The 16404-nt window shown below is 41.2% G+C and overlaps 1 protein-coding gene across 1 annotated transcript in view; it reads right to left on the reverse strand.

Moving 5' to 3' along the window:
- FER (FER tyrosine kinase) overlaps positions 1–15883 on the reverse strand; it is a 445847-nt gene extending 429964 nt beyond the window's left edge. The window contains exon 1 of the mRNA XM_055144946.1: positions 15820–15883. The gene's annotated coding sequence lies outside the window, so the exon portion shown is untranslated. The remainder of the gene's footprint in view (positions 1–15819) is intronic.
- Positions 15884–16404: the final 521 nt, after the last annotated feature.

Consider the following 16404-nt stretch of genomic DNA (forward strand, 5'->3'; position numbering starts at 1 on the left):
CACACACACACACACACACACACACACACACACACCAAAAAAAAGATACAAATGTATTTTAAGAAAGATAATGGGAAAATTTATTGGGGGGAAAGACAATTCTATCATAAAGTGAGATAAATTGTGAAGTGGGACGAAGAAAACTAATAGGAGAGAACATGAATGGTTTTTAAAAATCTGATGTGTAATCAAGCTTATTAGAATCTAATGAATTGTTATGACTCTTAAGTTTAAAATTTAATATATAAAGTATACTTGAGCAAAATCAAATCTCAACTTTCCTTCACTAAAATGAAAAAAACTATCGTAAGACTCTAGTCAGTTTTCTCAGATTATAAATTAACCAGTCTGCCTATGAATGACAATGTTATTAACTACATTTCCTGTCAGTTTTATCATAATTTTTAATGAAGTAAATCTAGTCTTAGTTTTAAAAGAACTGGGTTTTACTTACAGTTTTGAAATATTTGCACTTTTTAAAAAATGGGTGAGTATTGTTTCACAGTAATTTGTGCAGTTGTTTTAAACCTTTTAACATTCCCCCAAAATCAACATTCTCAGAAAAGAATAAAATCTTAGCTGGTTGTTGGAAGAAAAGAAACCCCTTAACAAAGAAGAGTTCCTAAGTCATCCCATAACAATTCCTTTCTCCCGTATGTAAAGAGACATACATATAGATTAGGGATATTTGCTAAATTGAGTGAGAAGCATTTTCTATGCTTCATGAAAAGTATTATCACATAACAAGAAATGTTTAACATGGAAAAACTGAACAGTAGAACTGAAACTTACACATTTCTCTCTTCTAAACACATCTATTATTTTTTAATACTCATAGCACTGTATCTGCTAACTCCAAAAAATAAATCCTTTCTCTTTATAATAGTTCAACTGGGAATTAGTTATATTCTTAAATATGGAATGTCAGAAAGACACTACTTAAGAAACTAAGATAAACCTCAACAAAGAGAAACAGGTTTTTATTTGGTTTGGGTTTGGGTTTGGTTTGGGGGTCACAACCTGCAGTGCTCAGGGCTTACGCCTTCCTCTGTGCTCAGAAATCACTCCTGATGGAGCTTGGATTACCATATAGGGTGTCAGGGATCAAATTCGGGTCAGTGGCATGTAAGGCAAGTGCCCTGCTAGCTGTACTATCTCAGAGAAACAGGTTAGTGCCTTGTTTAAAGCTTCTATTCTACTAACATGGTGACAGAGTAACCCCATGGAATGTTCCGTGACACTTTGTAACCTGAAAAATTATAATTAACTTCAAATTACAAGAGTTAAAGATGTATCCTGATGAAAAATAACTCTTTCTTATAAAGCCATCACTATGCACAGTACTAGCTTAAGCCTTTCAGTGCCCTAAAATTTCAGCATTATTCCTTAAGTCTAGATAAGAGTTCCACTGTGGACCTAGATGGATCTGTTTTGCCACTTTGGCTGTAGCCCAAGAGATCCAAGGAAAGCACAGAAAGAAAGTATTATTGGTAGAAGGACAATGTCTTGGAAACAAGCCCTAACCCAAAGGGGGAAATATGATATCTCACCAATCTCCTCAAAATTTAAGATAATCTGGGATTAAACAAGTAAGAACAGACTGGAAGAGGGCTGTAATTTGGAAAATATGACCACCACTTCCTCGGTGAAGCCACCAAGCTGTCACCAGATTACTATGTGCTGTGAGGGATTCAGACTCCTGTCTAGGCAGTACTGATCAGTAGAAATCGACTCCTTGCAAAACAAAAGTGACAGGACTCCTGAGCTCAGGAGACCTTTTAAATGCAATTTAAAGTTGCAGGCGGGGGCTGGAGAGATAGCACAGCGGGTAGGGCGTTTGCCTTGCACGCGGCTGACCCGGGTTCAAATCCCAGCATCCCATATGGTCCCCTGAGCATGGCCAGGGGTAATTCCTGAGTGCAGAGCCAGGAGTAACCCCTGTGCATTGCCAGGTGTGACCCAAAAAGCAAAAAAAAAAAAAAAAAGTTGCAGGCGTAAGAAAACTATTTATCTCTTACCTTGCTTAGAGAATAACTGACCACATTAGAAATAAACTTATCCTTCCCATCTCCCCCCCTTCGGGGTCCCGAATGTCACGCCCAGGAACTGCCTCCAGCAGGTATTTAAGCACATCACCAGCCTCGATCCCGAGACTCAGCAGTGACTCCCGGAGGACAGCAGCTCGCTGGAGATCTCTCCAGACCCCGTGCCACACCGATCTCACCAGGCTTCTCCTCAGACGGAGCAGGTGTCCCCTTTCCACCCACTCCAGATGAACCTTCAATGGCCATAAACTTCTAGAAGGAAAACCCAGATAGTGGGAACAGGTACTGAAGACTTCAGGCCATATGCGGCGACAAGGACTTGCCGATCCTTCCCCTCTCACCACCCGCTCAGGGTCCTGGCTGTCATGCCCACCAATTGATTCCCGGCGATATTTAAGTGCGTTATTGGCCTTGATCCAGTCTAGTCCACCATGGATTGGAGCAATAGCACAGCGGGTAGGGCATTTGCCTTGCAGGCAGCCAACCAGGGTTTGATTCCTCCATCTCTCTCAGAGAGCCTGGCAAGCTACAGAGAGTATCCCATCCCCACAGCAGAGCCTGGAAAGCTACCCATGGCGTGTTCCATATGCCAAAAAACAGTAACAAGTCTCGCAATGAAGACGTTACTGGCTCCTGCTCAAGCAAATCGGGATGACAGTGCTACAGTGCAGTGCTACATTGGCCTTGATCCAGAGACTTACAAACAGATTAGCTCCCTATAAAGATGTCTCCAGACCCCAATCATTCGCAATTTTACAATCCCAGGAGCACTCGGCTGCAAAAGCAGCCAAGTAACCTCTCATGATATTCATAATCACAAAATCCCATTAATCACCGATTTCTCAGGCAGGCTCAGTAACATCTCATTTCTTCCTTTCCCTAAGATCTTAGAAGTCCATCTCGACTTGGCCCTCCAAACAATGTTGTCCAATGTGGGCAAGAAACTCTCAGAACATTGCCAGTTTCTCCCAGAGGGAGAAGAAGGCTAAAGGTGCTTCTGAGAGCTTGCTTTTAAGTCTCTCTCTGGATGTTGGCCGTTGATGGGATTACACACACCTGGGTTCCTCTGCCAGCACCTTCATGCATGAGGACTGTCCAAACATGTGGAGAGGGGCCTCCAGCATGGCTGTAGCTAGGTTCCACTGGTCTTCGGCCACCGGGAGCTCTGCTCGGGGTGGAGAGGGAAGCTGAAGCCCATCCCCTCCAAGAGGCCCTGGGGAAGACAGCCAGGCATGCGGGCAAGAGACTCTCTGCATATATATATCAGGATATCGATATCAGGATATAGATATCAGGATATAGATATCAGGATGTGAAAAACCTTATGAAAATAAAATTTAAAATTAAGAAAAAAATAAACTTAATCTGTCACTGCAATTATTTGGTACATTAAAGCTAACGTGGATGGAAAAACATGTGTCAGTAGAACATCTTTTTGTTGAGATCAGATTCTGGTCATCTACGTTTTTGTTAACTTTCTGCCCGTAAATTGGAACAACTCCTGAATTTTCCTAATAAGAAATTCTACTTTCCAAACTAATGCTTAGAATTGTTTTTTTGCCCCACTAGAAGAATGGCATAGATAAATAATTAACACATTTCTTTTCTAAAGACCATGCCAACTCGAGAGGGAGAGTTTGGTAAAGACTGCAAGGTATTACCACAGTGATTGTGCTATATTTCTGAATGCCTGATGGCACCAGAGACCCTCAAACGAGGAATAGCTAACACTAAAAGTGTTTTGACTGAAACATAGCACTAGTAATTTTGGGAGCTAGATTTCCAGTCTACTTCCATTTAACTACTTTCCTTTTCCATAAAAAATTAGGAAACAAGTTCTTAAAAGGACTGATAAAACTATCCTTGGGAATTAGAGACTTTCTGTGAAATAATTAAGCAAGACAACATCTGAATTTTATATATATATATGTGTGTGTGTATATATATATATACATATATATATATATATATGCCCGGATTCACAGCTTTAATCAATCACTGAACAAATAGCAGTACTCCTACAGTATTTAAAACAAAAATTAAAAATTAAAAATAAATAGATAAAAAAAGAAGTGATGGCAAGCCATTGCAGATGTAACTTACAGGCAAATTGGTTGGTTGTCAGGCTGAAAACTTTGGGGAACTTTGGGAGGGGGGCAAGCCAAGAATTATCCCAGTTCTGTAGGCCCGGGAGCTCCAAATTCCTCAATACTGAGAGCCTAGTAGGAACACAGCAATCAGACAGGGAAAATGGCACCAAAGCCAGCTGAGCTCAATAAACAGAAACAGTATAACACAGAAGGCTTAACTTAACCTTGGACAGCTCAGTAAAGCCTCGGAAGACTTTAATAAACTCATTATGAGATATGACAATTTTCAGAAAGTATTTTTTACACAACTATTTTTTAATTTTATTTGCCATTTTGCTGTAAAATAAATTATTTTGTGCCTGCGAAGGCGTCAGTCTTGGAGGGTGGATAGGAAACTCAGGAAAATGGCTGAGGGAAGGCCACTTTGGTGAAGGGATTGGTGTATTATGAACAACTCTGTAAACCATGGTGTTTAAATAAAGTTTAAAGAAAAGAATTATCAAAGACTGTAAAGTGCCAAAATCAGTCACTCAAAAACAGGTTTCACTCTTAGTAGCATCTACCCCCAAAACACAAAAACTTTATTCAAAAAGATATATGTACATCCTATATTTGTTGCAGCATGATTACTTTGGGTTGTTCTATTACTAAGTCGAATATTCAGTAACAGAAGAAATGGAAATATATATACACAATAAAATACTATACAAATGAAAGAAAAGATTAAATAACGCAGTTCACTGCAATGTAGATGGAACTGGATCACATTAAGCAAAGTAAGTCAGGACAGATACTGGATGGTGTCACTCATTTGCAGTACAGAGACAGACAAATTGAAATACTATGTAACAATGACATACTGTTGGCTTTGAATTACAAAACTAATTACCAAGTACAGTAGTGGGGGAAAAGGGAGTGTCATGAAGATCAAATTAGAGGTGACATTGGGAGAGTGTTGGAGAGCCGTAACCACACCTCAACACCAAGAATGTTAACACTGTTGTAGCCATGTTACCTAAAATATAATAAAAAATTATTAAGAACAAACTACTTTCCTGGGAGAAACCCTGAAGGTATAATCTAGTTCAGCTTTGTAAGGTATCTTTCCCACCAGGTAACTTTGTTCTATTCTACTCTTGCCTAGCCTTCTCTGTTCAACATTGGAAATAGTGAGGTCTTAGTCAATATCCCATTATCCCATTCCTAAAATGAAAACCTTAGAGTGGGAACTTAAACAACTGGGTAGAAAATAGACTCCTCAATTAGAACCCCAAGAAAAGGGATAATTGGTTATTTCTCCCATAATCAGTGTCTTCCATTACTAATTCCCAGATGCACCCATCCAGCAGGAAGCAGCCAGATTTGCTTGGTTCTCTAGACGCTATAGAAATGCACGGAAACACATAGAGGGGGAATTAGAAATATCAACTTCTCTAGATTGAGGCTTCTTAAACTTTTACCACTTGTGAATAAATACATAAGTGAATAAAATAGGTATAAAAATTAAATGAAGTTACTGTTACTATTAAATAACAAATTTATTTTGAAGCAAATTTTTAAGATTTTAAGAGGCACACAGAACAACAGGGAAAAAAGAGAGCCCAGAAATAAACCCACATATACACGGACTTCTACTTTATAATGAAGAAGCAAGGTGCTTGCCTTGCACATGACTCAATCCCCAGTAACTCATATGGCCACAAGAGTCAGGAGAGATTCCTAAGAACAGAGGAAGCCCTCAACCCTGCCAGAAGGGGGGCAAAACAAGACCAACCCATAGAAGAAGAAAAAAACAAATTGGAGAAACTTACATACAAAAATATGAAATCACAACACCCAAAAGGAAAGCGAGCACAAAAGGGACTGCCCTGCCACAGAGACGGGGTGGGGTAGAGGGGGTAAAGTGGGGGGTGAGAGGGATGCTGGGACCACTGGTGGTGGAAAATGGGCACTGATGGAGGGATGGGTACTCAACCACTGTATGACTAAAATGTAAGCACAAACGTTTGTAAGTCTGTAACTGTACCTCACGGTGATTCACTAATAAAAAATTTTTTAAAATATGTATGAAACTAGATCCTATCTAATGATACACAAAAATGAAATAAAATGAATTAAAAATTTAAGATAACTGATTCAAAGTCTTAAAATAGAAGCAAACACAAATGATACATCTCAGGACCTCAATAACAAAGGTGAATTCAGACAGTGACTCAGACAATGACTACAAGTGGATCATCATTTTTTCCAGAACGCAAACAAACAAACAAAAAGATGTGTGGGCACTGCAGCTAGCAGTGTCAACTCCAGACAGTGAGTACTGCCTAGTGAATACTAGTACCAGAATGTACATAAACACAACTGTGAAACCCCTTGCACACACATGTAAAGTGTATGAAGTATAGAACATCCAGCAAACTCGACACCTCGCATTCAATCATCCTAACCGAGTACATAAAACCCCCAACTATCACAAATTAGCTACAAATCAAAAGGGAATAGGAGGAGGGGGATGAGATCTAGCTATTATCCTATTAAAACTAATTGGGTAAGTCATACGAGGATAATCATATTATCCTACAAGTAAGGAAATTGTTTAGCATTCACAACCTCTACAAGAACTACATAAACTTCCAGATAGTGGCAGTTTATTAATAAACAGTCAAAATCCCTTTCAAATTATTATTGGTGAGTGTGGGAGAAAAAGAGGAATGGGACAGAATCTATGGATATAAGATCTCTTGACATGTGAAGAAATCTATCCAAAAGCCATGAGAATTTTTTACAGCACTATAACACTCCATAAATAATTCACAAGTCAACTGTTGTTTCCCTAGAAGGTGTGGCAGATTGATTTACATCCAGATCAAAGACTCACCAGACTGGACATTCCATTTTTAACTCACTAAAAAATGTCTACTTTCTGGCTAAGATCCACCACTCTTAGGCCTTTCTACCATTTTTGTTTTTGGGTGTTTTTTTTTTTTTTCTATTCTAGCAGAGGCATTTTCAGGAAAACTTTTTGCAAAGTAAGTCTAATCACTTGACAAAAATTATAATATAGGATGACCTCAAACACAGAACAAAGCTGGAGCAAGATGTGTTACCAGGAAGTTAACTAGCATGAATAGCTTAGGGTCTCACTTCTTATAAATTCACTTCGTCAAAACTGCAAGGATTTCAACATGGGCCTTTAGTGTCACTCCCAAGCAGCTGAAACTATTTAAACTATTTAAATAATTAAATCCAGAACTGGTGATGATTTGCTGTATTTGGACATTTACCATTTGTATTTATTTCAGGTTATCATATGAACGAACTAAATTCAAATCACTTTATAGCTTGATCTCATTAAATATAGGATACAAACTAAGATTGGTTCTGTATTACAAAAAAAAAGAAAATCAATAAAATCCATCTAAATAAAAAATTATGAAATGTGAAACAAATGTACAAAGTACTCAGCATTTAACAGGCACTAAATAAATGGTAATAAATCTCCCCATATTAAAATTTGAATTCTTGTAATTTTCTATAATCTTTTACTGAAAGAAACTGCTTTTATTTTATAGATTAAAATTTTGAGGGTGGGAGAGCAAAAGACTGTATACATGTAAATATAATAAAATAGGTTAGACATATCTTTACATACTTACATTATCATATATGGCTTTTTAAGTCCTTTACTTTATAAAAAGTTCCTATTATATATGAATCTAATGTTCTTGTACTTTGTCCAATGTAACTAACAAATATTTGTAATTAACAGCATGTTGTTTGATATTAATAATTTTGAGACATGGAAGAGTTTGGTTCATTTTCATTATTACATTATTGCTAATTTATTATACTATACAGAAAGTCAAGCGGCTTGACAAAGTCCTAATGGTTATGAAATGTGACAGAGACTATGCCTTTGTCATTAAAATTTCATTCTATACCACAGATTCTAAACTGTAGCAAACAAAAAAGGTGCTTAAAATTTTCCTTTGTGGGTCTCAAAGCTTTGCATGTGAGAGCCTCTGAATTCCATTCCTGGAAGCACTACCAGGAGCAACCGCACAGTAACAAACTGGGAATAGTCACTGACCACCTCAGGGTACGGACCCAAACCCAAAACCAAATCAATTACATTAAAATGCTTCCTTTGCTCCTAATAAAGTAAAATTTGTAGAACTTTAGTGAAAGTTGAAATGATGATTAACCTAATATAAGAATGTAGCTTCAGGGATCAGAACAATAGTTCTTGCCTTGCATGCCGCATTGCATGCCGCCTACCTAGATTTGATCCCCGGCATCCCATATAGTTCCCCAAGCAACACCAGGAGTAATTCCTAAGCACAGAGCCAGGAGTAACCCCTGAGCATCGCCAGGAATAATCCCTGAGCATCGCCAGGAGTGGCCCTCCAAAACAAAAACAAAAACAAAAAAAAAAAAAGAAAGAAAGAAGGAGAAAGAAAGAGGAGGAGGAAGAGGAGGTAGCTAGAAAGTATGTGATTTTGAAAGATAATAAAAGAGAAAGTTAAAAGACTAAGAATTTTCATGAAGAGTTGTAACTACTAAAATGACTATTAACCCACTTGGTACCAACTATTGGTAAATATTTGTAAAAGATTCATATACAGCTTGGGACATGCAGAGACAAACTGGACATTCAGAGAACAGAAAGGACACACATACTGAAGTGTTCAATCCAGGGAGAAAACCTCCTAGGAAACAGCAGCAAGCAGCAAGCAATACTGTAATAAAGGACGAACTCTTCAACTTTGTGACAATGCAGCAGGCTTTAAGATTAAGTCAGAAATGAGCTTTTGTTCTGCAAACTCTACAGACTCAAGAATAAGAGCCTCTGTATATACTAAGAAAAAATATAGATAGATAGATAGATAGATAGATAGATAGATAGATAGATAGATAGATAGATAGATAGATATAGATACATACATACATACATACATACATACAGAGATACAGAGATACAGAGATGCTCTTCATACTGATTTTGTTTTGGTTTGCTTGAGTCACCAGCACCTGGCAATGCCCAGATATTGCTCCTGATAGTTCTCAGTGGACTAGATGGGGCGACTGGGATGGATCACCAGTCTGAGGCTTTCAAGGCAAGCTCCCTACTTACTGTTCTATCTCTCTACCCTCTAAGCCCTTCATATTGGCATTAAAAAGGTAACTTTAATGACTCAAGTCCTGTGTAAAGAACTGTTAAGAGGCTGAAAGAATGAATCACTTAAATATCTCAGTTAAATGTAACTGTATTTTTTTGAGGTAATTACATTGAAACCAAAGGTGTAGCACAGTGGGTAGGGCGTCTGCCTTGCACACAGCCGACCTGGGTTCAAGTCCTTCGTTCCTCTCAGAGAGCCTGGCAAGCTACCGAGAGTATCCCGCCCACACAGCAGAGCCTGGCAAACTCCCCATGGTGCATTCAGTATGCCAAAAACAGTAACAACAAGTCTCACAATGGAGATGTCACTGGTGCCCACTCGAGCAAATTGATCAACAATGGAACGACAGTGCTACAGGGCTAATTACATTGAAGATTCACAAAAGCTGTAGATCTTCCATTTGCTGAAATCAAAGGTCAAAGGATATAGTTTTTCTAAGTAGCCACAGTTACTACAGACCAAAGTACTATACCTACACTGAACAAGGTATTTGAAAGTATCTCACTAATAGCAATATAATCTCAAATATACTTTGCTAACAGCATTTTTTAAATGGGAAACTAACATTTATTGAGTTCCTTCCATGTATGTCTGGAGTTTTCATCTATAATATTCACATCTATAATATTCAATATTATATTCAAATTCAAGCATTTTTATATACCAATTGCCTTGAATGCCATCTAGTATTTAGTTTCCCCTTCTCTAAAATCATTATAGAAATACTGTAAAATAATTTTATACATAGTTCAATGAGCAGGAACGCATGCTATGCATGCAGGAGACCCAGGTTCATGAAAACTAAAGTGTGTGCTCTTTAAGAATATAATCCTATATAAAATACATTCTGAAATATGAATATTATAAAAATATTTCTCACTAAAAATCATAACATACATCAGTATCACTGTATCACCATCACTGTCATCCCATTGCTCACTGATCTGCTTAAGCAGGCACCAATAACATCTCCATTGTGACACTTGTTGTTACCATTTTTGGCACATCAAATACGCCACGGGTAGCTTGCCAGGCTCTGCTTTGCAGGCAAGGTACTCTCAGTAGCTTGCCTGGCTCTCCAAGAGAAGCGGAGGAATTGAACCGGGGTTGGCCAAGTACAAGGCAAAAACGCCCTATCCGCTGCACTATTGCTCCAGCCCAACGTACATTAGTAGGAGACATTAATATTCAACCAAAGTTTTATTTAAAAATAAGTAAGTTGTTTGGGGCTGGAGCGATACTACAATGGGGAGGGCATATGCCTTGCACATGGCTGACCTGGGTTTGATTCCCAGCATCCCATATGGTCTCCCAAGCACCTCCAGGAGTAATTCCAGGAGTAACCCCTGTGCATCGCTGGATGTGACCCAAAAAGAAAAAAAAAAGACAAAAATAAATAAAAATAAGTTTTTTTAATTAGCAAGGATTGAATTTTGCAGGCCACACCTTACAGTGCTCGGCTCTGCACTCAGGGGTTTCTCCAGGCAGTGCCAGAAATCAACGGGCTTTGTGCGACACAAGCATGTTTTAACCCCTGCCCTCTCTCCCATCCAAGGTAAAGTATTTTTAACAAATTCTGTAAGTGTTATGAAAGTGGGGAGAATATTAACAGAGAATTAACGAATTTAAAATGTAACAGTTTCCATTCCATTTTTAAGTAATTATTTTTTATATGAAAGAAATTTAGGGGAGCATCTAAGAACAGATGAAAATATAGGATAAGGACAAAAAAATCATAAACTTAGACAAACTGATTAAGAATTAAAGAATATTCAAAGTAAATTTCCGATTACCTCTACCAAGGCAGGAAGAACAATAAAATAACTATTAATCTTTGATATCTCATTATTTTCTATTTGTACAAATGCAAATGTCATTCACTTCAGTAAAGCTCTGCTCACTCTTTTAATATCCTAAGTCTAAAACTTATTTTAAATTCTAAATCTAAGACTTCCAGGATGATGGGGTAAACACAGCAATACTCAGAAGCATAAAATTAAAGCTAACATGTAAAGAGCTAAATGTGGAAGTTGAGTTCTTGCATAAACTCTGGAGATTGTCTTATCTCTTTCTCCTAACAACCTTGTGAGGAAATATTACCAGCCCTCTTTTACTGTGTTTTTTAAAAAGTGAGTTCAACACCCTATAGAATAAAATCCTGAGTTCTAACTAAAACCCAGGTCAGCTGGCTCCAAATCTATCCTCTTTCACTCTACCTTGTGTCCCAATAAGAAATACTTACATTAGAATTCATTGTCTTTTAATTTGTCTTTTAATCAAACCCTAAAAGGAGGTATTTCAAGCTTATATTTTATGACAACACAAGATTAATAAATTAATTTTTTATAGAAATTAGCCTTAGATGACAAATTTGTGTGAATATTTAATAAATCCAAGTATAACATTTAATTTTTTAAGTTGAATATGTATTATCCCTCAAATGGAAATATTAAAATTTTTGTAGAAGGGCCCTAAGTAAATTTTATTTTGCTTTGTATTCTAAAGAAGAACTTGAGTAGCCTCTAATTTTGTCAGTGATATATAGGTTCAAATGGGTAAGGTTATATTCATACATATGAAAATAAGGAAGGGTACATAAGTGCTTGTTTTTGATTCTTTCTTGAGAACAATTTGTCCTTTTCATTTTTCCTCCAAATCTTGGAAGCCTCTTCTAATTGGTGCAGAAACTCCTGCAAGTTTAGATGCAAGTGCAGATACTGCAATGAAGATTGCAAAATTGCAAAGACTGATAAAGTGTTACAGAAGAAGCAAAAGTTTCAGTTATTCTCTGAAATGCATTAAATATACTGGCAACTTTTTTCTCTATAGTTTTCTAAATTTTTTTAAGGCATTTAACTTGTATAATAATAATAATAGGAAAGGAAGGTAAATAGGAAAAATAGAGGCAGGGAATAGGAAAAGAGCCTAAAGCTTTGATTATAAAGAACCAGCAGATCACTTGTCTTGCATGTGGCCAACTGGGGCTCAATCCCTGGAATTGCATAGAGTCCCCAAGTCCCCACGAAGCGTGATTCCTGAGTGCAGAGCCCAAAGTAAGTCCTAAGAACCACTGGATGTGACAGATAAAAAAGGAGGGGCAAGGAAAGAGAGGGAGAGAAGAGGAAGGGAGCAAGGTGAGGCAAACATTGCTAAGGACATGGCACAAGTCTTAGAGCTCAGGTCTTAAACTTGGGAGGCGCTGGGCACGACTTGGTCCCTCTATCCCAGCAAACACATACATATGTCCCCATACCCTGGTGCTCCCTGGGCCCTAAGCATTGTTGGCAGTGACCCCTGAAGACAAGAATCTACACAGCTTACTCTTTCTGGACTTCCAAAATCTGCTTGTTCCCTTTAATCTCTCAATGATGTGGTAAATTAATCAGACAAAAGCATGGACTGAGATGTCAAAAAATCATGAGGTAATCCAAACATCTATAAATTCAGATATATGGCTCTTACATTCATCATTTACTAAATTAGTTTTAGGAACAGCAGACAATGAGAGAAAGATAAGTGACTCAGAGGTCTTGCACGTATAAAGCCCTGCTTTCAATCCCCAGAACAATACATAAATAGTTATACTAATGAGGTAGGTATGAAAAACAGATTTAGGATATACTAAAACATAAATGTAACCCAAACAAACTGTTAGGGTAAGTGTGGTGATATTATCCTGGAGCTGTAACTCAGGGCCTCAGCCTGTGAAACATGTACTGAACTACCTCTTCATCCTCCACTCATTTTTCCTTTTATTATAAGCTAAAGCTCTGTATTAAAATGTTTCTTGAGCAACCTGATGTATCATGAAACTATTTCATTTTCCAGAGTCAGAGAGAGAGAGTACAGGGGTTAAGACACCTGCCTTGCACACAGCAAATCCTGGCTCAATCTTTGTGTCCAGAAAGACCCCAAGTACACAGCAGAGCAGTACCAGGTCTGCCCCAACAACCCCCCAAATAAAATCATTCCATTTTACATGAAACAAGCGTACTCAAAGGAGTTCACACTTGAAAGCTTCCAGTTTTCATTACAAAACTTCCATTTCCCATTATAAAAATAGCAAATAATATTGAACAATTAAGTACATTACTAAAACTTTACATAATTTCTAGTCTTTGGGAATGTTCTTCAAAAGATACTAATTTTAACATCAAATATAAAATCAGAGAAATACTGCAACAGGTAATGTGCTTGCTGTGCACACAGCTGACCCCATATTTGATTCCTTTGATCCCCAGAACTACATACGCACCCCCACCCCTGCTAGAGTGATCCCTAAGCATACAGCCAGGAGTAAGCTCTGAGTACTGACGATGAGGACAACAACAACAACAACAAAAGTATAAAACCATATTTAAGAAGAAGTCCAATTATCAGATAAAACTTTTATTACTATCATAAGTTCATTAGATTTTAGATTTTCTTTTCTCCTGAATACCAAAATGCTGTCTATTCATCTGATCTATTCATTGATGTGAGAAAATAATGATTTCCAAATCACTAAATGCTTCATAATATTTTCACAGAATTACTCTAGTTTTTATAAATACCATTTCCATCTCCCACCAACAGATTATACAGTTCTTATAATATTTTGCTAGAATTACATACTCTTGTTTCCAAAGTGTTATATTTAGTACCTCCTTCCTTTTGTGGGGGAAGAGGCTCACAGCCAGCGATGCTCAATGGTTACTCCTGACTCTGCTCTCAGGAATTTCTCCTGGTGGTGCTCAGGGGACCATCTGGGCTGCCCCAATAGAACAGCAATCGCTGGAGCAAGGCAAAAGCCCTACCCACTGTACAATCGGTCTAGCCTTCTTCTTCCTTCTTAATATTTACTATGCAACAAATGTTTCAAAACATCGTTGCTGTGCAGGTGAAAGGTGTTCACCATACAACTTTTTTACGTTTAAAAAAACTGCACAGTGAAATACTAGAGGGACAAAAACGACAATATTAAATGTTCATAGACCAGCTGACTAGGTAACAGTTCAAGCTGCAGTGAAAGTGATACATACGCTTACCAGGAGCCTCAATCACTCCCGGGTTACTGGCATGAACCTTTGAAGTCATCAGTACTTACTGTTAACTAGTCCCTAAATAATTTTACAAGATACATATTTAATCTTGCTCTCAGGGCAGAAAAAAAACATTTTTACCAAGATTTTTTCTAAAAGGCTTCCACTTATGCCTATGTTTTACACTCCATCAATATACATTACATAGTATCTATATTTCCATTATCTATGAAAGCATAGTTCCCTTGGCTTAAGAAATAGCGGGAGAAAAAAGCGTATTACACTACACAGAAGAACGTGTAGCTCTTCAAATACGTCTTTCTGAGAGCACCTCAGTATAGTACGGTTACAATGCCACATTCTGCGATTTTTTTGAAATCTTTTTTCCATTCTATAGACTGAAACGTATTTTCTAGCCATTGATAACTAAGATCATCTTCGTCTACTCTTGCAACTTCCACTACTCTTGTATATACGGATAACTCCACTTGAGAATATGACTTCAAAATAACTGGATAGCAAAAGGATGGTACTGGGGCACAAAAGCAATCACAGGGCTGTTAAGGCACTGGCCTTGCGAGCAGCTGTCACTGGTTCTATACACTCTGACGACACAGATTATGGTTCCTAGAGCACTGCTGGCAGAGTCAAGAGCACCACTGAGCATGACTGGACGTGGTCTCCAACACCAAAATCACGGAGAAGGAAGAAACACCGCTACCCTTTTTGGTTTGGTTTGGTTCTGTTGTGTTGGGGGCGGGGAGGCTCCTTCCTTGGTGTCTGGGCCACCCCAGGCTGTGCTCGAAGCTTTCTCCTTACTGCGTGGGGAAACGCCACGGAGGGTGGAACCTGGCACCCGAGTGCCAGGCAAAGGCTCCGCCGTGCCCCCTGGCTCAGCTGCTTCTGGTGCTGGTGCTCTTGCGCGCACTCGGAGACACAGTGCTCTGCCGCTGCAGCAGGGCCCCAAGCAACACCGACCCTCGGCCCACCACACGCGCAAAGGCTACCGAGCGAGGGGCGCCCGCCCCCGGCCCCCACGTGCCCCCACACCCTAACACGGCCCGGCGACCACGGGCGGGGGGCGAAGTGTGCTCAGGCGGGGGAAGGGAGGTGCCCGGGCGGGCGGGGGGCGACTGGTGCCCAGGCGGGGGGCGGGAGGTGCCCGGGAGGGATGGGCGCTGGGCGGGTGCCCGGGCGGGGGGCGGCGGGAGGTGTCCGGGCGCCCACGGCGGGGGCGGCTGGGGTCCTCGGCGCCGACCCCCGCCCGGGCACCCGCCGCCGCCTCGGCAGCCCCCTCGGCCGCTCGGGCGCGGCGGGAGGGGTGGGCCCGGCGGGAGGAAGAGCGTCGGCGCGGCGGGAGCGGCCGGCGCCCCCCTGCGGGAGGCGCGTGTTGCCCCCGTCCCGGCGGCTCTTCCCGCCGCCTCCCCGCCCCGGCGTTGCCCCGGGCAACAGCGCCCGCGCGCGCGGCGTGAAACGCACCTACCTAGAACCTGACAAGCTGGAGCCCCTCCGACACTGCGGCCAGGCGCCACCCCGCGTCACGGGGCCCCCGCGGCCAATCGGAGCCGCTGTCACGAGCCCCGGCGGCCTATCCGGCCGCGCTCCGGTCTCCGGGCACCGCGGGCTGCGGCCAATGAGCGCGCGCGGAGGGCGGGCGCTGCGCGGGCCGGGCCGTGGGTCTCCCACCTCCCCTGAGGCGGGGCGCGGCCCTGGGCCGGACCGCGGGACGCGGCGCGGGCGGGCGGAGCGGGGCGGCGCCCGGGCGCGGGGGGCGGCGCCCGGGCGCGGGGCTCGCCGCCGGCTGATCGCCGGGATCCTCCGCTCGTCCGGGCTGCCGGGCGGGGACTGAGGCGTCACAGGAAACTTGGGGAGCCCTCGGTGCCGCGGCCGGGAAGTGGCCGGCCCGGGGCTGATAAGCGGGGCCGCCGGAAAGGGCTCCGGAGGGCGGGGCGAGGCGAGGGCAGCGCGCGCGGCCTCACCCGCCGGCCCGGCCCGGGCTCGCGGGAGCCGCCCCGCCGCCTCCCCGCGGGAACGCGCGCCGCAGCCCCGCAGCCGCCCGCAGCCCCGC

The sequence above is a fragment of the Sorex araneus genome, chromosome 1, assembly GCF_027595985.1.
Source record: "Sorex araneus isolate mSorAra2 chromosome 1, mSorAra2.pri, whole genome shotgun sequence".
Classification (NCBI taxonomy): domain Eukaryota; kingdom Metazoa; phylum Chordata; class Mammalia; order Eulipotyphla; family Soricidae; genus Sorex; species Sorex araneus.